This window comes from Phacochoerus africanus, chromosome 8 (assembly GCF_016906955.1).
Source record: "Phacochoerus africanus isolate WHEZ1 chromosome 8, ROS_Pafr_v1, whole genome shotgun sequence".
In the NCBI taxonomy this organism is placed as follows: domain Eukaryota; kingdom Metazoa; phylum Chordata; class Mammalia; order Artiodactyla; family Suidae; genus Phacochoerus; species Phacochoerus africanus.
The window spans coordinates 77,479,051-77,499,302 of NC_062551.1; the positions used below are offsets into that span (position 1 = coordinate 77,479,051).

The 20,252-nt window shown below is 48.6% G+C and overlaps 1 protein-coding gene and 1 long non-coding RNA gene across 5 annotated transcripts in view; both read right to left on the reverse strand.

Moving 5' to 3' along the window:
- Positions 1–20,252, reverse strand: part of CAPZB (capping actin protein of muscle Z-line subunit beta) — a 131,216-nt gene that overhangs the window by 93,078 nt on the left and 17,886 nt on the right. The gene's annotated exons all lie outside the window — the stretch shown is intronic.
- LOC125133732 (uncharacterized) lies at positions 17,105–19,017 on the reverse strand. Its single transcript, XR_007136502.1, has 2 exons — positions 18,725–19,017; positions 17,105–18,410 (listed from the first exon to the last, which is right to left on the reverse strand). It is a non-coding gene; the product is annotated as an uncharacterized LOC125133732 (long non-coding RNA).

The window sequence follows — 20,252 nt, forward strand, 5'->3', positions numbered from 1 at the left end:
CAAAGAAGGCTTCGTTATTTGCATTCATCCATCAATGTTCAGATGGATAAACAAGTAGATGCCTAGTGCTGGTCTGATTTCATACCTTTTCCCCCCAAAAAAACCTTCCCTTCTTCACAGTGAGCATGTCTTATTCTTAGAGAAGGACTTTTAAAAATCCATTGCTTATATTATTTTTTTGGCCACACCCATGGCATGTGGAAGTTCCTGGGCCAGGGATCAAACCCACGCCACAGCAGCAACATGAGCTATTGCAGGGACATGCCAGATCCCCAACCCACTGCACCGCAAGAGAACTCCAAAAATCCATTCTGTAAAATAAACAAGATACAGTATAATAGGACCACACTAACACCTCCGGACTCAGGGCCCAGTGGTGAGAGACATAAGCTGACCTGGGTCAATTCCTGGTCCATGGCTGCCTTTAAAAACTTCATGAGCCAAAAATTCAAATAATAACTTGGATGTCAGCCTGAGTGCCTCCAATGTGCCCAGACTTCACAATTAGGAAAGTGTAGCGCCATCACCTGACCAAGACCACACTGAGGGTGAGCTGTGGCGGCACTGTGGGGCCTTCCTCCTTATGAAGACACAAAACCCTCCAGGGCCGTTGGTGGTTCTGACCCTCTGTGGGGCCAAAGGGTAAGTGATGAGAGTTCTGGCCCCTCTGCCCTGAGAAATGCACATACATACAAAAGTTTAAATGAGCTATTATCACTGACCCCGCTCATCCCCCAAACATCCCAGGTTTAAAACCTCTGTTTCGGAGTTCCTGTCGTGGCTCAGTGGTTAACAAATCCGACTAGGAACCATGAGGTTTCGGGTTCGATCCCTGGCCTTGCTCAGTGGGTTACGGATCTGGCGTCACAGTGACCTGTGGTGTAGGTCACAGATGTGGCTCGGATCCTGCATTGCCGTGCCTGTGGCGTAGGCCGGCAGCTACAGCTCCAATTAGACCCCTAGCCTGGGAACCTCCACATGCTGAGGGAGCGGCCCTAGAAAAGACAAAAAAAACAAACAAAAAAACCTCTGTTTGGATTTTGAAGAACTTCTGCAACCTCTCCCTCCTAAAGTCTGCAGGTCCCTCAGGGGCTGCCCCTTCAGCCTGTTTCCATCCTGCCACCTCCCCACTCCTGGGCAACTCTGGCTTGAATCTGACCACAACTCTTTGGACGGACCGTCTTAAAACAGCTAAAACATTTTCTCACCCATATAAATACACAGACCTTTGCTAGAAACCAAGGACGAACAATGACACAAAAAAGATTATTTACAAAAAACACAAGTCTAAACACATTCTAGATTACAAGAATTTGTTGAGATAAATGACATCCTGGCTCCTAAGGGCACTGCCACCTCACAGCCTTGGTTTGGCTTTTCGCTCATTTCCCTACCACCTCCTACCTCAACCGTAAAGGAGCCACCTCCTGGAAATCCTGGGGTCAAAATATGTCATTTCAAGGAGCAGATGAAATTCAGGGAAGAATTCCAGGAAGCAATTTTGCAAAACCAGTTCCAAATTGGGAGGGAAAAAAAAAAAGAAAAAAAAAACCCTATTTATTTTCAGGTACAAACCCCTTGGCCCCAAATTCTGCAGAGTCTTAGACAAAGCTTTTATAGACACTCATTTCAGCACTGTTTAGAGCAGCAAAAAGTAAAAACAACCCTAATGCTCAGTGTTAAGTAAATTATGGTACAACCATTAAGATGAACCACTTAAAATCATTATCAGGAAGTTGGCAAAGTTATTTTAAGTTAGGTGGGGAAAAAGACTTATGTGATGCCAATAAGAAAAAGCAGGGTGCAAAATTTTAAATGTGAAAGCTCCATCTTAAAAACATGCTCAGGGAAAACTGAAAAACACAAAAAAGTGAAAGTGGTTTTATCCAGTAGAGGGGGAATTTTGAGTGACTTCTTTTTTCATCCGCTATACTTTTTTGCATTATCCACAAATGAAACACGCACCTTTCCCCTTTACCCTCTCCTTCTGACTGTAAACATACTACCAGCTTGCTATAAAAATTCGAGCATTACAGAAAATGAAACGTCCTCCTATAACCCTGACACCTAGAGGTAATTACTCCCCCAAGGCAGCTACTAATGCTAATTTGGCTTCTGTTCTTCCAGATGTTTTCCAACAAGCTTTATTTTTATAATCAAATCATTTCCTTTAAAAAAAAATAATAATCCATGTGATTCCATATAAATGAAATGTCCAGAAGGAAAGATGGATGGGATCGGAAGAGATTACACATGGGAATGAGGGAGCTTTCTGGGATGATAAAAACGCAGTCAAACTGGATTGTGGTAATGGCTCTACAATTCTATAAATTTACTTAAAAAATCACATCATTGAATCACACACTTCAAACCATGATACGTAAGTAACCTCTCTATAAAGCTATTGGGAAAACACCAAAACAGCACCATGGCAGGTCTGGAGGTGTTGGCAGTGCTGGGCTGCTGGGCCCCTGGGCTGGCCCTGCCTCCCCCTCGGCTTTGTGCCCTGCTTCTCTCAAGAACATGGCAAGGCCATGTGGCAGGAACAGTGGAAGCTGGCAGCCTCCCAGAATCACTGGACAAAACAGCCTGCACGGAGAGGCTCAGCAGATAATGGTGCGGGGGGGGGGGGGGGGAGCTGGTGGTGGTGGCGGGGTGGGTTCCAGTGTACACAGGATGGCCCTGAAATGCCATTCATAAGGCACGGGCTGAGCTGCCAGGCTCCCCTCTAAGACAAGTGGCAGAGGAGGCCGAGCACTGGCCCAAATGCCCAAATGCCTACGAAGTTCGGGATGCTGTTGGGCAGGAAAACTGAGAACCCTGCTCACATTCAACAGAAAAAAGCTGCCCCTGACAAGATGTCACCCCCTGAAAGTCCTCAAAGGTGAAAAGAAATGAGTCAACGTGAAAATGAATAATATGACAATAAGCTGGAAGAGATGAGTGGAAGATTATACATCACATAAAAGGCACAAGGGACTACAGAAGAGAGGAGCAACTGGCATGCCTGAAAGGGTGCAGGGGAGTACCATTCTCTCAGAAAGGAACTGGCAATTAGATACCCAAAGCTTTTAAAGCGTTCATACCCTTCCCGGAGTCTAACCTAAGAAATGACTCAAATTCACGCAAAAATATGCCCACTATTTTGTTGCCAAAAAATAGAAATAACCTTCCCAACAGCAGGGAAGTGATCGAATAGCCTGTAATAACTACAATGTTTGTGTTGAGCATCCTTAGAAACATGGGAAATAATCTATTTTATACTAAATTAGCAAAGCTGGATATAAAAATTTCATCTCAACTAAGAAAATATCCAAATCCTGGAAAGAAACAATATATGCAAATGTTGGCAGTGTTTTTCTCTGGGTAGGGAGATTAAGTGATTCTTTTTCTCCTTTTATCTATTTTTCTGAACTTTCCAAATTTTTTATAAAAGTATTTCTCAATCTCTAAAAAACTATGATCCATGGGCCAACTGGATTTTGTTAACTCTACCCTCTAGGGTTTGTACTGTGTAGAAACTAGGCTTTTCTTTATTTTCGCGACATAAAATTCTTATTCTGAATGTGCTTCCTCAAATTACAACCCCACTGATCAAAAACTGACCATGGCCACAGACGAGATGAGAGTGAGCATCCCAGAGGGGTATGTACGACCTAGCCCAGCCCTCAGTGACAACAATCTCCACTGGGAGCAAATGAAACCTCTACCGACCTTCAGGAAATCGGGATGCTGTGGTGCTTATGGCTATTTTATTGTGAGAAGAAAAATACTAACGAATTTAAAACCTGGCCCAGGCAATTTTGGGGCAGGATGAGACCGAATCCTTGAAGGAACCCAGCACCACCTAGAAGGAAGCTGGAACCACAAGTTCTTCGTGCCTTCTCAGAGTGTTTTGTGGACACAGCAATCCACTTCAGCTAGGCATGCCCCAGGGACGCCACCCCAGGTTCAGGGTCAGTCAGCCAGAGCTGGCTCCCCTGAGAACTGGCGGAGGAGTCCACTAGCCGGCCCAGTTCAACACAGGCCCAGGAGACCTCCAGCCTTCTGCTCCTCCAAACGCTGCACCACACAGATGAGCTGGTGCCACCTAAGCTATCTGCAAAAAAAGTGCAGTTCAAGTATAAAGTTTATTCCACGGTGGAGCTGGATCAGATTTCAAGTTTGCTCTCTAATTATGACATTCCCACTTGCATTCTAATAAGCTCTCTTGGGTGAAGGAAGAAAGGGCAGAGACAGAGCTGAGGAGCAGGGAGCAGTCTGATGGGAAGCAAACAACCTCCAAGCAATCCGAGCTAAGAGGGGCCGCGGCGGCCCGCGGGCATGTGCCCGGAAAGGAATGGCTCCAAGGCAAAGCAAGCACCCAGACCTGCCTTCCCTGGCGTCTCCCACCTGGGAGAGAGTTCGCCTTCGCAAAGCTGCGCAACTCCGACGCCTCGAGGTGAACCAACTTGAAAGGGCTCCCTCCTCTCCTCCTCCCTCCCACCCTCTGGGGGCTTGTGATAAATATTTTCCTACTCGTACTGCCCCAACTCAGAAGAGCGTTTAGAGACTGAGATGAAGCCATTATTTCCTACTTCAGCAACCTGCTCATTTCGCAGAACCCAGAGGAAAACCCCCAAACTTTTCCTCTCAACCACGGATCCAAAGCTGGTGGCAGGTTTGACAATTTGGATCAAAGAAAGATGCAAAGTGTCTCGCCATCTCTTACCTATGATAAACGCTCTTGTTTCTTAATTCAACAGCAAATGATTCACATTAGAAGCTGCCCCGGGGCCTGACCAACCAACCACTCCCTAGTCTGCAACAAGCTGTCACGAGCGAGCACATTTCGGCGGCAGGGGACGACTGTTTTCAGTGTCTGCCAGTTTGGCCTTGCTCACTTCCAAAACCCTCACCTACCTAGCCAGGCGCCATGTGGATTCCAGTGACTCTGCTCTTTACCTGCCCTGCCACCTCCCTTCACCAGGACAGTGAAAGTTTCCGCCCTCGCAGCCACTTAGCCACCCGTTGCTCCTCTTATTCCATCAGATCTGATGTATGTGTCACCTCTCTAGGTTCTGGGTCATATCTTCTGGGCCAGTCATGGCCCGGCTGGCAATTATCTGGGCCCTGGAGGGGATGACACTTAAAGCCATCATCTACAGCTGGGGAGGCCGGGGCAGCAGACCGTGACACGACCCCAGATGTGCCCCAGGACCGGTGGGTCTCCTGACTTCTGCCATCTGGTTTCAGTCTGGCCAGGTGGCTTTCCTTTGCAGATGACACCCGGGCAGCTCCTCGCCACAAAACCCAAGTGGAGGCAAAGCTGACAGGCAAGAAGCACCCTTGCACCTGGAGCAGGACTGAAAGGCTGCAATTCACAAGGCCGGAACCAGGGGTAAAGCAACAAAGTGGGCGCTTGGTGCTCGAAATTCTGACAGCCAAGGAAAAGAACGCACTGGTGTGACAAGAGGTGACGCAAAGTCTGCCTGGAGCTTCAGACACTGGCAGAGGATTCCGAAGGGCCGCACCGCATCACACAGTAAGGACAGTGGAAATCGGACCTCGTCTCCAGGCTGCTGTGCCAACATGCCCAAGAGGATATAAGAATAAGCAGGTCTTCAATGCGAATGATGGCATGTCCACGCAAGGTGACATGCATGAAACGGCTAGAATCGGGCTTAAGAGGAGAAGGTGCTGATGTCCAAAACTGGTGATTTTAAGTTACCCTGACAAGTGCTTCCTGTGGGCCTGACCTTGTTCCAGGTGCTTTATTTACAATCCTCACAACATGCCTCTAGGACAGCTTCTGCTATTATTCTTACTTCATAGCTGAGAGGACGGAAGCACAGAGAGGTTAAGGGACTTGTCAGAGATCACAAAGCTCTAGTGGCAGGGCTGAAACAGGAACCAGGCAGCCTGGCTCCAGAAGCCATGCTCTTAACTGTCATGCAATACTGCCACCCATACTACAAAACATTATAAGTATCTATTTGTACATCTTCCAAAAAGTAAATCAGAATAAAAGACCAGAGAGAAATACTCCAAAATAACAAAAGTTCTGATCTAAGGAGTAGGATGAAGGTAACTTTATTTTATAAATTGCTATTTTTCTAATTTTTTACAATTCATGAAATTAGACAGAAGAAACCTGTGACTCATCACTTTTATGTCCCTAAAAAAAAAAAAAAAAAAAAAGGTATCCAGTGTGCCAGCCCTAGGGATTGCTAGTCCTCAGTCCCAGCCGGTCTGATGAAACTTTCACACAGTTACTCAGCCACCCACCACCATGAGTTTCTTAACCTCTGAAATGGGAATTCCACTACCCAACCTCAGAGACTGGGTAGGATTAAACGAGGGCATGGATGGAGCTCCTGGCACAGAACCTGGCACAAAATCATTACGTCTTCTCCAGGGGGGCCCAAAATCATAACATAATAAAGAAAGCTAGCTACCACTTCTTTGTTGTTGTTGTTGTCTTTTTAGGGCTGTGCCCATGGCATATGCGGTTCCCAGGCTAGGGGTCAAATTGGAGCTGTAGCCACCGGCCTACACCAGAGCCACAGCCACTCAGGATCTGCGCTGCGTCTGCGACCTACACCACAGCTCACGGCAATGCCAGATCCTTAATCCACTGAGCGAGGCTAGGGTTCGAACCTGCGTCCTCATGGTTACTGGTCAGATTCGTTTCTGCTGAGCCATGACAGGAACTCCTAGCTATCACTTCTTGATGGCCACCCTGCTGGGCACGTGACACAGACTGAGTCAACTCTCCCTAACTCCCTGAGGGTGAAAGGAAGAAAATGAGGTTCAGGAGCTTGCCTGGAGCCATGGCACCTGGAAGAGGCTGACCCAAGACTCAGATCCTGTTTGCCCACCTCCAGGGCCCACACACCTTCCACCAGGCCTGCTTCCCTTCCCGAGCAAGTTCCAGGTGAAGGGCCCATCTTGGAGCTCCTCATCACCATGTCCCTCTTTCCGGCCTGTTCCCTTTCTTTAAATGATGTCACACTCCTCAGCTTCCCAGGAGGAGAGAGTGCACCTCACACTGAAATGACTGTAATGCAGTTCTCAGCACCTCTGGACACACTCGAAACCTGATGCCCCTGGTTCAATCACCCCCCCGCAGTGCTCAACCCAGTCCAAGTTCATGGACAGAATGACACTGATAGTCTTGGGAGCAAGCTTCAGCCCTCGCCTCCTGAAGCCATACACAGGGGTGGTCTATTTTTCAACACCAAATTCAGAACAAGGCTGTGGCTGCCGTTTTGGTCTACGTACCTCTAGGTCAGAGTGGTATGGCAGGCGTTCCATATGCACTTAGCCAGCGGACACGAGCCCCAGGTCTCCCAATCGGGACCAAAAGCTCAACCTCAGAAGCTCAGATGGGTAACATCACGGTGGCTGATAGTCTAGAGCAGTGGCGAACAAGTGCCCATTTGCAAAACTGGCCACTGAGTGCTTCCCAAGAGGTGTCCGCAAAGAGCTGGACAGTAAGCTGCACCCAAACACCACCGTGCCTTGAGGCTGCTTCCTTTCTCACTGGGGTGGGGGTGGGGGTGGGGGGGTGCTGCTTTAAGAAACCAAATATATGACCATTCCAGTCTACCCCCAACCTCTCGAACAGATCTCCTACCAGGGTTAAGCACAGGTGGCAAAAGAATTTTTCGCGTAAAAAATTGTTTTTGAAGTTCATTATATTGACCCTTAGGGTGTGTCTGATACACAAAAAGTCACCTGTACTGACTATATACTCCTGGAGTGTTGCTATAATCCAAGAGCAAAGGCCACTTGACTGGATCCTCCAGCTTGAAGCAGGAGGAAGGACAGCCCCTGAAGATGATCGAGTTCGGCTCATTTCACAGACAAGAGCACTGAATCCAGAAAAAAGGAAGCGGGCACAAGACCCTTTGGAAGCAAGCAAGAACCCTTAAGAACTATTCCTTCACGCTTTTGTGGTGTCAGCTGCTATTTAGGCTTGTGTTGGAAAATCTTGTCCATCTGACGGCTAAGGGGGCAAGGGACAGAAAGAACCTAAAATGCAGACACTCACCATGTTTGGTTTGGAAAAGGCCAGTCAGGAGTGCACAAGAGGTTATGAAAAACCCCACGGCCACCACCACCCAATGTCTGTCTTTAGAAAAACAGAAAGGGATGTTTATTATTTGTAAGAATTATCTTTGCTATTACATGACTCATTCCTGCACGCTAGTAAGGTTTTCATCTGGTGCCAAGGAAAGACTGCTGAGTTACAAAGTTTGCAAAAGTTATCATTGCCCAATACGTGTCACACTGCAAGGCAAACTGATACGCAGCACATGAGCTCTGTGGAGAGACTGTTATTGTTCTCTCATTATTACCAACTGTTCCTATTTTACTTGAAGGCCTTAGTGACATTTTCACCCAAAAGCTCATCAACCTCAGCAGGTGAAGTGCTTGGAAATGCCCAGAGTCAGCACGAGTTCCTGAGGAGATCCCATCACGGGTGCTGGCATAAGGAAGGAGAGTGGTGGGGGCAGAGGACAGAAACAGGAGAGGCACTGGGAAAGGAAGACTACAGATGAGAGAAAAAGAACTTACAGACCCAGAAGGCACACAAAAAGCCTCTAAGGGCAGAAATAAACAATCCTAGGTTTACATGGTAACTAGGAAAGCTTTTTTTGTCCCTACTCCCAACCAGTATGTGGTGGAGGGATGAGGAGGACCACGTAGTAACAGCTCAACGAACATCCCAGCCCACATGCGTGCAGCACCAAGACCAGCAGAGGGCTCCCACCCAAGTTCCTGGACCCTCACCCAAGCTGGGAGGTGGGTGATACCAGCCCCACCCTACAGAAGAGGAAGGAGCGTGTCACGCAGCCGCTCAGTGACAAGGCTGGGACTAAAGCAGAGCACACTTCTGCATGGGACAGTCTGGAAATACCAGCAAACACGCACGCCCCAGGCATCTAATGACTGCTGCCTCCACTTCTCTGGGCGATGCCCAAGTGCCTCCGCCTCGATTTGTATACGGCGAACCGCTGGGTTTTCCCTTCCAAACCTGTAAGGATTGTGCCTACCAGCTGACACTCACCGAGCATTTCGCTGTGCCAGCAAGAACGCTGGGAAGCATTTTAATTCACTTTTATTATAATTATTTTTCTATTCTTTCTCTCCATACCCCCCCTTCAAGTCACCATCGGGTCTCACCTGGTCTGTCGCCGCCTGATTGACCCACACCTGCCCAGTCCCCTCCCTCCTCCACACCCAGTTCAGAGAGAGCTTTTCAAGACTGAAGCTGAATCCCGTCTCGCTGCTCACACCCCTCCGAGGCTCCTGTGGGAGAAAGACAACCTCCCACCTCTCCACTCTGCTCCTCGCCCGTGCTGGCTTCTTCCAGGTCCTCACCAGCTCCTTCCTGCCACAGGGCTGTGCACATGCTGTTCCTTCTGCCTAGGCTGCTTTTCCCTCAACTGAAGCCTAGTCCTCCCTGACTGTCCCTGAGCCCAGCTCCCCATTGCAGCCCCCCGTGGCAGCGTGCCCCCCTCTGGGCCCGGTGACTAAAGGGCTGCTGCCGGCTTCCCCCACTAGGCTAAGGGCTCCAGGAGAGCAAGGGCCTTCCTGGTCCCCTCTGTATCGCTGGGGCTGGCCACAGTGCTTAACTCACAGTCAGTGAATACATACGTTTGGGGCAAGACCGATGACTCGGCTCTCTGCCTGAGCACCAAGCAGAGGGAAAGCGGCAAGGGGCTCCTGGTCCTGGCAGGCCCCTGCCACGGCGTGAGCGCGGCAGGAGGTGTGGGGAGAACACTGCCTGTGGAGCCTGTGTGACTGAACCAGGAGGCCTGGTGGGGACGATCCCTGCGGGTGTCCGTCGCTCAACAGCAGACAAACCCCAGGGGCCTTCGAATTGGAGTCAGTGTCCACCTACATGGCCCATGACGCTGAGCAAAGACCAGTGCTACCCCCCTCCTCTCCACCACCCGCCCTCTCACCAGCCAGCCTGCCGGCTCTTCCCTGCTTCCACCCTGGCCTCTCACTGTCCTTTACCTACTGGCAGAATAGCCTAGTTTAACATGAAGAAGATCACGAGTGCCCCTGCTTTCAACCCTGTGGCTCCCGTGACCATCACAATAAAACCTGATGCGCCAGGCCCTGCTGACGCGGTGCTCTGCTCACTCTGCTCACTGGCAGCCCCGCTCCTCGGCCCCAGCTGCTCCTTCCTTGGGTGCCCCCGTACCTGGCGCCCTCTCGGGGGGCCCGTCTCACCATCCTGGGGGCAGGGCCCTTCCCTGCACACCCAGCTCTCTGGCCCTCTCAGGCTCTGGCAGCACGTCGCCCTCCTTACCGTCAGGCTGCCATTTATGAAGTCCCATCCCAATAAAGCAGGGCCTCGGTCTGCTTCACGTGCCGGTGAACGCCACCTCTCAGGACGTTTAGAAACAACCCAGGCAGTGAGAGAAGCCCGAGAGGTGTGCAAGCTCATCCCCCAAAGAGCCTGACTCCCCTCTGATGGATGAGAGGGTGAGGAGCGAGGGACACAGCCAGGCAGCAGCCCCAGCATCCGCGCTGCTGACCCCACCCCAGGTGCTGCCTCCTGCCACTTTCCCGGTCACAGCTCATCTCCTGCAGACACAGGGGCCCCTGGAGGGCAGGCTCCATGCCTCCGTGGCGCCTGCTCCGAGGGCCAGGCCCTCTCACAGCAAGTCCTAGCCAAAAGCCTACAAACAACTGAGGATCAGGGATGCGCTGGCTCAGAAAGTCGAGCAAAGGACAGGCGAGGCCGGAGGGCAGCACCCTTGCACCCGCACCCACAAGGGGGAGGCCGCCCCTCCAGGACCATGAGAAACAAAGTACCAGCCACTAAGACCGACCCTCCAAAGAGCAAGTCCAGGTCACTCTATAATAGCTACACTCTGACTTTTAGAAACTTTTTTTCAAAGAAAATGGACATTTGCTTTCCCAAGCAAATGACATTTGGAAGGGCTTTCCTACTGCTTTTATTTTGTCTTTTGTTTGTTTTCCTGGGGGCAGGTATGTTTTGGTATGCCCACAGCATGTGGAAGTTCCCAGGCCAGGGATAGAACCCAAGCCACAGCAGTGACAACGCTGAATCCTTAACCCATTAGGCCACCAAAGAAACTCCCTGCTGCTTTGATTTGGGGAAGTTATACACAATTACTAACAATTACTATTGACTGTTCCCTACACCTTACACATTTACACCTCGTCTTTATTCAATCCCAACAACCCTGTGAGGCTCAAAGGCCCGTCCCAACCAACCAGGGAGGCTTACTTGGCCCAGCAGGTGGGAAATCCAGGCTGTCTGACTGCAGACTTGCATCCTTTACCATAAATGCCAAAGGCTATGATAATGCATCTCAGAAACATCATAATTTTCTCCAAATGACTTAGGACTGCTCATTCAAGTGGTAGAGCTTTGAGGTTGTAAGGCAAAGGCAGAACCGCTTTTGCATGAAGTCCGGCTCTTCTAAGCACTGTCTGCAAGGGGCCCCCTGCAGCTTAAAGCTCTTGGGGCGAAGAAACGTATGGCATCAGCAGGAACCCTCAAGAAGAGATAAAACTCTGCGTAAGGGGAGAGGGAGGGGCTGAGCGGGTGAGTTCAAACTGTGAATTCAATTCAAGGAACCACCCTGCAACGAGGAAGCCAAAGTGCAGACGAAGCAGCAAGGAAGCAGAAGGCCTGGGTGGCTCTGAGCCTCCGGGCCAATTACCAACGGAAGGAGCAGTGCTCGCAGCAGACAGAGGCAACTCTGGCTGCACGGCCTGGGCGCAGGCGAGGGCGCCCAGGAGAAGAGGAACCAAAGGTGGCCGTCTAAGAAGTACCAACAGCCAAAGGTGTGCCGAGCGTGGGCTAATCGTGGCAAGGAGGCCGCCCAACACCAGCACTGCCAGCCAGGGCTCCAAGCATCCGAGACTCGGCTGCCAGTCTCTTCCCATTTCTATTTTTTAATTCGATAAATAAACGTTCTTCTCTAAAAGAGGCCAATCTAGGATGGGGGAGGAGAGAAGTAGGTGAGGGAGATGAAGAGGTACACGCCATCAGTTAGAAGATAAATGCATCAGAGGTCTGAAATGTAGAGGGCAGGCAGCACAGTCAGCAGCTATGTCCTCTCTTAGTTGAGATGGTGACAGACTGACAATGAGGCCGACCACGGTGGCCGTTCTGAAACGCATAGGAACACGGAATCACCACGCTGTGCACCAGGAACCAACACGCTGTTGTACGTCAACTGTGCTTCAAAAATTAACTCACACACAGAAAAAGAGATCACATTTGCAGCTACCAGAGGCAGGGGGTGGGGGAGGGAGGGATTAAATGAAGGCGGTCAAAAGGTACAAACCGGCAATTTTAAGGTAAACACAAAATTAGAAAAAAAAAATTAAAAATAAAAAAGAGGCCAGGAGTTCCCGTTGTGGCTCAGCAATAACGAACCCAACTAGTATCTACGAGGATGCAGATTCAATCCCTGGCCTCACCCAGTGGGTTAAGAATCTGGCATTGCCGCGAGCTGCAGTCTAAGTTGCAGATGCGGCTGGGATCCGGCGTTGCTGCGGCTGTGGCACAAGCCAGCAGATTGGACCCCTAAACCTGGGAATTTCCATATGCCTCAGGTGCAGCCCTAAAAGAAAAAAAAAAAAAAAAGAGGCCAATTTGAAAGGCGCTACAGAGAGACAAGAAGAGCCCCAGGCCCGAATGTGCAGCTCATCTTCAACTCTTCCCACAGACACAGTCACAGCTAGCAACACAGACCACCACCTACTCTCTTTCTAAACAATGAAAAGGTCATGATATCAGAGCCAGTTATTCATGCAAGAAAAATTAAAACTTATATCCTGCATTTTATAGGGTTCTTATATGGCAAGGCTCATAATTTTAAGAGCAACCAATATAGTAAGTGGAAAGAGAGCCATGAGAACTTTGAGAAACAGATGCAATAAATAGAAAAATAATTTTCGAATGCTAATTAAACCTCTCAGAAGAGGGTCTGTTGCAAAGCCAAGGCAGGATCGGGTATTCTGTAGGAAGCGACACACACAGACTAGATCTCCGGCTTCACAGAGGCTGGCATCCAGGGACATCTTTCCAACTACACAAGACTCAAGTTCACACAGTATCAGTGAACTAGGTACCCTCAGAAGGGGTGCAGAGCTGCCCCCACCAGACACAACTGCTCTGTACAGACAGACTCGCTCCAGCTCCCAGGACCAGCTAGTGTTTCAGCATCAGCCCATCCAACCAAATGACATCCTCAGACAGACTACACTTGACGCGGGCCGCCCTGGGGTCTACCTGGGGAGGGGGGCGAGGTGGTCTATGACCCCTCTGTGACTCCTGCTCAGACCACTGGAATCCAAAGCCCAACACTAGACCACTGACGTTTTAAAGGAAGAAGAAGCAGAGATGCTTAGTCTCAACTTCAGCAAGAAGCGCTACTGCACAGGTCAGCTGGGTCCCTCTAGGCTACAAGATGGTAAGAGGCACGATTAAGGGTCCTTACAGGTATCTTAAGGCACTCGAGGATTTTCATCCAGGAAATGGAATAATGCCCAGCATTCTAGACTCTTACTCAGAGATTAGTTCAACAGGGTGGGGGGGAAGCTTAAAGGGTTACATTTAACCCCAGAAAGGCAGGAAGTTCCAGGGAAAAAAAAGCTGTCATTCTACCCAAGTCTTGTTGGAACTAAAGCACAGCAGGAAAATCAAGCAAACCAAAGGGGAATTAGAGCCGTTCACAAAGGGAGGGGCCTTGGGATTAATGGACTCTTTAATTTTCGAATTTCCTGAGGTTTCCGGCTAATTAGGCCCCTTAGCCATACTGTAATGTGATCAAATTTCAGCTGAGTTCACCAAACAGCCGAAGGTGGAAGATGGCTCAGAAATCACCACTGAGCCCCAGGGACTGCAGGCAAGGCCCACAGTGCTGGCTTCCAGCCTTGATCCGCACTAATTAGGCACCTCTAATTCCCCAAACAATGGCTCAGAGGGCACTGTGTAATCCGTGTACACTTGGGGAGCTCTGTTCTTGCGATACTACGGACTCGTAATTCCCTAACTAGGGACAAGCGCACATACACATGCGGTGGAGAGGTGGGGAGAAACGACAGTGAATGCAACTAGCAAACACATATGTGGACAAGAATATTCAAACTTGCTAACCCACAAATGAAAAATAAGCTACCCTTTATTGCTTGCTAAATTAAAATCAAAGGAAAAAAACACCCAAGGTTGACAAGGAAGCAATAAATTGACAGCTGTGGCCTCATGACTTGGCATGACACTTTTGGAAAACAATTTGGCAGTATTCGTCAAGAGATGTGAAAGTGTTCATACTCTGACCCAGTAATACTACTCATGGGAGTCCATCCTACAAAAGAATCCAAATACAAAGAAAACTGCATTAAGGCCCACAGCCACCGTAACGCTGTAATGCAAAAAAACTGGAAGCAACCGGAGTTCCTGTTGTAGCTCAGTGGTTAACAAACCCAACTAGTATCCATGAGGACGAGGGTTCGACCCCTGGCCTTGATCAGTGGGTTAAGGATCCCGTATTACCGTGAGCTGTGGTGTAGGTCGAGGAAGAGGATTAGATCCCGAGCTGCTGTGGCTGTGACCCACAGCTGTAGCTCTGATTTGACCTCTAGCCTGGGAACTTCCATATGCTGCAGGTGTGGCCCTAAAAACAAACAAAACAAAACAAAACCTGGAAGCAACCTGGTGCTAGAGCAACAGGGAAGTTACTGCTGTGTCCATCTTCCCTCTCTAAGGAGTACTGAACAGCCATTAAAGAATCGTGGTTATAAGGGCTTTGCAGTAATGTGGAAAAATGCTGAAATAATATTAATTTTTTAACAGACTTTTTACAGATGTCTTACATTCACAGCAAAATTTAACAAAGGCATACTTCCTGTATGACTTCTACCCCTACTCATACACAGCCTCCCCCATGTTCTTCTGGCTGCGCCCTCGGTGTGCAAATTTCCCAGGCCAGGGATTGAACCCAAACCTGTGCCACAGCAGTGCAGTGACAAGGCCAGATCCTTAACCCACTGTGCCACCACAGTGAGTTAACATCCCCTACCACCCTGCGTGGCACCTTGGCTGTAACTGATGAACCTACACTGACATACCTTTATCACCCCAAGTCTACAGTTTACGTTAGGGTCCATTCTTGGTTACGGTCTATGGATATGAACAAATGTACAGTGACATTATCCACCATACAGATATGAGCATCATACAGATGAGTTTCACGGCCCTAAACATCCTCTGTGCTCTGCCTAGTCCTCTCTCCTCCTCTAACCTCTGGCGACCGCTGATGTTTACTTTCTCTGTAGTTCTGTCGTTTCCAAAATGTCACATAGTTGGAATCATACAATATGCAGCCTTTACAGATTGCCTTCTTTCACCTAGTAATATGCACTTAAGGTGCCTCCATGTCTTTTCATGGCTCGACAGCAGATTCCTTTTTAGTGCTGAGTAATATTCCACTGTTCAGATGTACTAGAGTTTAACCTTTCAACCTACTGAAGGACATCTGGGTTGCTTCCAAGTTTTGGCAGCGCAGAGTTTTTGGACATGCAGCGTTGCTTTATAAACAATGCAGGTTTTTGTGTGGATATAAGTTTTTGACTCCTCTGGGTAAATACCAAGGAGCAAGACTGCTGGATTATACGTTCAGTTAATAGCATGGTGTCTTCTAAAGTGACTCTACTGTTTTGCATTCCCACTAGCAATGAATGCGAGTTCCTGCTGCTCCACATCCTCGCCAGCATTTGGGGGAAGCAGTGTGTTCTGCATTTTGGTCACTGGCCATTCTAATAGGTGTGTAGTGGTGTTTCATTGTTTGGTCATAACAACTTTTAAGAAGGAAGATAAAAAAATTATATGTAGCCTATAACTGTAATAAAAACTGAAAATGAAAGGACTTATTAAAAAAACTATGAAAAACAAAAGGTCTTATTAAAAAAAAAAAAAAAAAAACCTGTTACAAGCGATTTTTTTCCTTCCATGATCCAAATGGCCCACAGTGAAGCTTACCGAATTGAACCATATGAAATTACCGATGGTCACCAATTTTTGGCCTGCAAAAATGGCGATTTCATATGGTTCAACCTAAGGGCTTTACGATTAAAATAAATTTAGATATTCGCAGCATTTATTTTTATTCCATACCACCACCATCCACTCTTTAACATAAAGAAACATCTCTCCACACGTGTGCAAATGAGCTGACTAGTCTAAGAGCCAACCTTCAGAGATTTATAACCCAAAAAAGTAGTAAAGAAAGCCTTCTAAAAGGATGTGAAACAGCTGATGGAAAAAACAGCCAGTGAAAGCTTCGCCATATTTAAGCCCAATTCTGAAAGACGCAGGCAGATTCTCCACTCACTACCACGTGGAGATGGCACCTCTACGCTGCAAATTCAAAGAGTTTGCAGAGAGAGCCTTCTCTGGGTCAGGAAAGCCAGGCAGTAAAGTCAAACACTGGCGAGATTCTTTGCAGGAGGGTGCGGTGGGGGAAGGTTCTACCCTACTGCGTTTCCCCTCTCGCTTCTGCCTGCCTTTCCAAAGGCCTCCTTCATCTTCGACCCGGAGCCACTTCTCCGGGCTAGCCTTTTAGAGGGTGTCTGCTTCCCTTTCCTGGCCTCAGGACAAGGCTGATTTTATTCAGCGAAGTACCCTGATTCCTTGTGCCCAGAAAACAGGATCTAAAGGACAGGAAGGCACAGTGAAAAAGGCAGACTGAATAACCGTCTATAGAGGTGGAACCATTTTTTTAAGCACGTGTGGAAAACAGCTCGACAAATATGGGTACCAAACTCTTGACAATACCTCGGGGGGAGCAACTAAGTCACACATTTCTATGTTGTTCAAACAGAATTACGTATTACTTTTAGAGGCAGAAAAACACTAAGGAAATCAAAATATTTTTTAAAAGAGAATGGGAGATTTGCTTTTATGTCTTCTTTTTAAATTTTTTGTCACACCAGTGGCAGGAAGAAATTCCCAGGCAAGGGATCAAACCTGCGCCACGGCAGTGACCCCAGCCGCTGCAGTGACAGCACAGGATGCTTAACCCACTGCGCCACAAGAGAACTGCCATGCTTCTACTTTTTGAAACTTTCACCACTCCTCGCTCAGCCTCCCAGCCCCTATTTCATAGTTGCCACATGGTAGAATTTCTTTATCCAAAAAAGGGGAAAAAAGGGGTTGGGAAAAAGAAACCCCACGTACTGGAGACTGCCAGGGCTGGGCACTGTGCTGGGTGCTTCCTCCGCACCATGTGCCCTTCCGCTGAGCTGGAGGGCATGTGGCCCGGGTGGAACAGCTACAAGGCCATCTGTGGCAGCCAAGGACTCTAGCCAAAGATGCACCAACTGACACCAACCCAGGCAGCTCTGGGGAATGGCCCGGGAGGTGGGTTGATCAGGCATCTCATTACTCTTCAAAAGACCCCAGGAGGCAGATCCCTGCGATCCACGTCCCTATTTCAAGGATGGGAAAGGGAAGCTCTTCATCAATCCAAACAAAGCTTCAAGACATAGCTTCTCTTACCCAGAACAGTGTGTGGCTCAGGGGAGAGCCTCCAGGAGCACTGCTGGTGGACGTGGGAACGAAGCTGCCTGGGCTCAAAAAGGTGGGGTGATTTGCACAAGGTCGCCCAGCCAGTAAGCAGGTGGTTGACAGAGTCAACTTTCAGGCTCCAAACACTCGAGTGCTGCCATGGGCCTCAAATGCCTGGCGGCACAAAGGGGCAAGAGAACAGTTCAGGATCAAGCTCTGCCTCTTCCTCTCTCCCCCAGGTCACCACCATTCCCTGGAGCTCCTGGCAACAGCTGAGCTTCGCCCAGCCTGGGCATCCAGCAGGCATTCCGGTGGGAGCACGTTCAAAGCAGGCCTTTCATGGAGATGCGTGGAGGTGGATGTGAGCTTGCCAGATGAGCTGGCCTCCACCCACGCCACCTGCTCACCTCACTCCTAAACCCCTGACTTGAGCACAGCTGAAAAGTCTATTTAAAAAAAAAAAAAAAAAAAACACCTGATTCAACTTTTACTTAAGACAAGAGCTGTAAATGTTTAAGGAAACGGATCTATTTTAAAACAGCCGCTGCATAAGTAAAGATGGAACTGAACACGAGCTTAGAATGAGTGGGAATCTGAACTCTACAGTTAACTGACAACATAACTACAGGTAAATGACTTAGGCTCACTGAGCCTCAGCACTATCTATGAAGCCAGGATAACACCTATTCTCACTGGGACCGAATAGAGATTAAACCATTACATATAAATGAGCTAACACATGTACTCAGTGTCTTGGATATGCTTCCTGGCACAAAGGGGTGTCAATAAATAAACGCTGGTGCTCTTCAAGACAAAATCATAAAAGTAACTGAACAAGAAAGGCCTTTAAAAAGCCCACCTAGGGAGTTCCCGTCGTGGCGCAGTGGTTAACGAATCCGACTAGGAACCATGAGGTTGCGGGTTCGGTCCCTGCCCTTGCTCAGTGGGTTAACGATCCGGCGTTGCCGTGAACTGTGGTGTAGGTTGCAGATGCGGCTCGGATCCCGCGTTGCTGTGGCTCTGGCATAGGCCGGTGGCTACAGCTCCGATTAGACCCCTAGCCTGGGAACCTCCATATGCCATGGGAGCGGCCCAAGAAATAGCAACAACAACAACAACAAAAAGACAAAAAAGACAAAAAAATAAAAATAAAAAAAAAAATAAAAAGCCCACCTAGTCCAATCCTGTCATTACAGATGGAGTACCTGAGGGCCAAGGAGGGTCAGCAACGCAGATAACTTCCGACTACATAATCCGGCACTCAACTGCGGGCCCCCAGTAAATGCACTGTACTCAAAATACGCCGCAGGAAACAGCATATTCACCTAATCTGCTTAAAATGCACTTAAAACAGGTCCAGAGTAATGCTACTCCCTGTAGTTTCTATCCAGAATACATTTTCTTTTTTTTCTTCTGCTTTTTAGGGCCGCACCCACAGTATATGGGGGTTCCCAGTCCAGGGGTCCAATCGGAGCTGTGGCCACCAGCCTACACCACAGCCACAGCAACACCAGATCTGAGCCAAGTCTGCGACCTACACCACAGCTCACGGCAACACCGGATCCTTAACCCACTGAGCGAGGCCAGGGATCAAATCTGCATCCTCATGGTTACTAGTCAGATTCGTTTCTGCTGTGCCACGATGGGAACTCCACAATAACTTTTTAAACTGAAGAAAGTTTCTCAAGGGGAGTCAACATTCATCTGGACCCGCACTGTCCCACAGAACAGCCAACAGCCACATATACCCATTTAAGATAAAGTTAATCAAAACTAAACTAAATAATATTCAGTTCCCCAATCACACCGGACACATTTCAAGGGCCCAAGAGCCACATGTGGTGACTAATTAAAGAATAGCACACAGACACAGGACAGTTCCATCATCATGGAAAGTTCTAGTGGACAGTACAGCGGCAAGAGAAGACATCCTTAGACAATGTGTAATGTACTTAAAGAGTGGATTTGGTTTCCCATATCCTGTTGTCTGCTAAGAACTACCAGAAGATAAGAAGGTACAGACCTCAACAGCCTTCCTTGTTTATGCAAACCTGCACATGCTATCAAGCTTAAGCTCCCTCAAAAAGTTCAAAACACTGTATCCTTGGGGGGCAGAGGGATGTTGGGGACTAGAAGGCAAGGGGGACTGGGGACATGTAAAAGTAAGACTTCAGTCAACAGGATGTGTTCTGAGCAAACACCTAATTCACTCCACTGTCCACCTTAGTAAACTGAACATTCTTCAAGACGTGTCAGCAATCCACTCTCCCGGCCTCGCTGCCAGGACTGTAAAGGGCAGCAGTCCCTCTGCTAAGCACTCGTGGTTCTGCAACAGGACACGATTGGTGCAGAAGCTGATTTCCTTCCTAATCCTGATGTCAAAATACTCTTGTGACCCCACCCATGCCCACCATAGCCTCACCCTCGCCCTCTTCAATGACCCACAGTGCCAGAAGCCCCATTAGATGGAACAAGGCCCGGAGAGCAAACCTCTCTGCAGCCACACCCACCTCCATCACCTTCCCAGAAGTTCCAGCAGGCCGGCACCCACTTCCACTTGGTACCCTGAGTACCTGGGATGCTAGGGGACATATGACCAAACGAGACTGTAGATGAATCTTGTCATATGGTGTTGTGGCCATTTCAAAAAACACAGGATGCAGGAGCATTATTATAATATTTCACCCTTTATGTAAAAAAA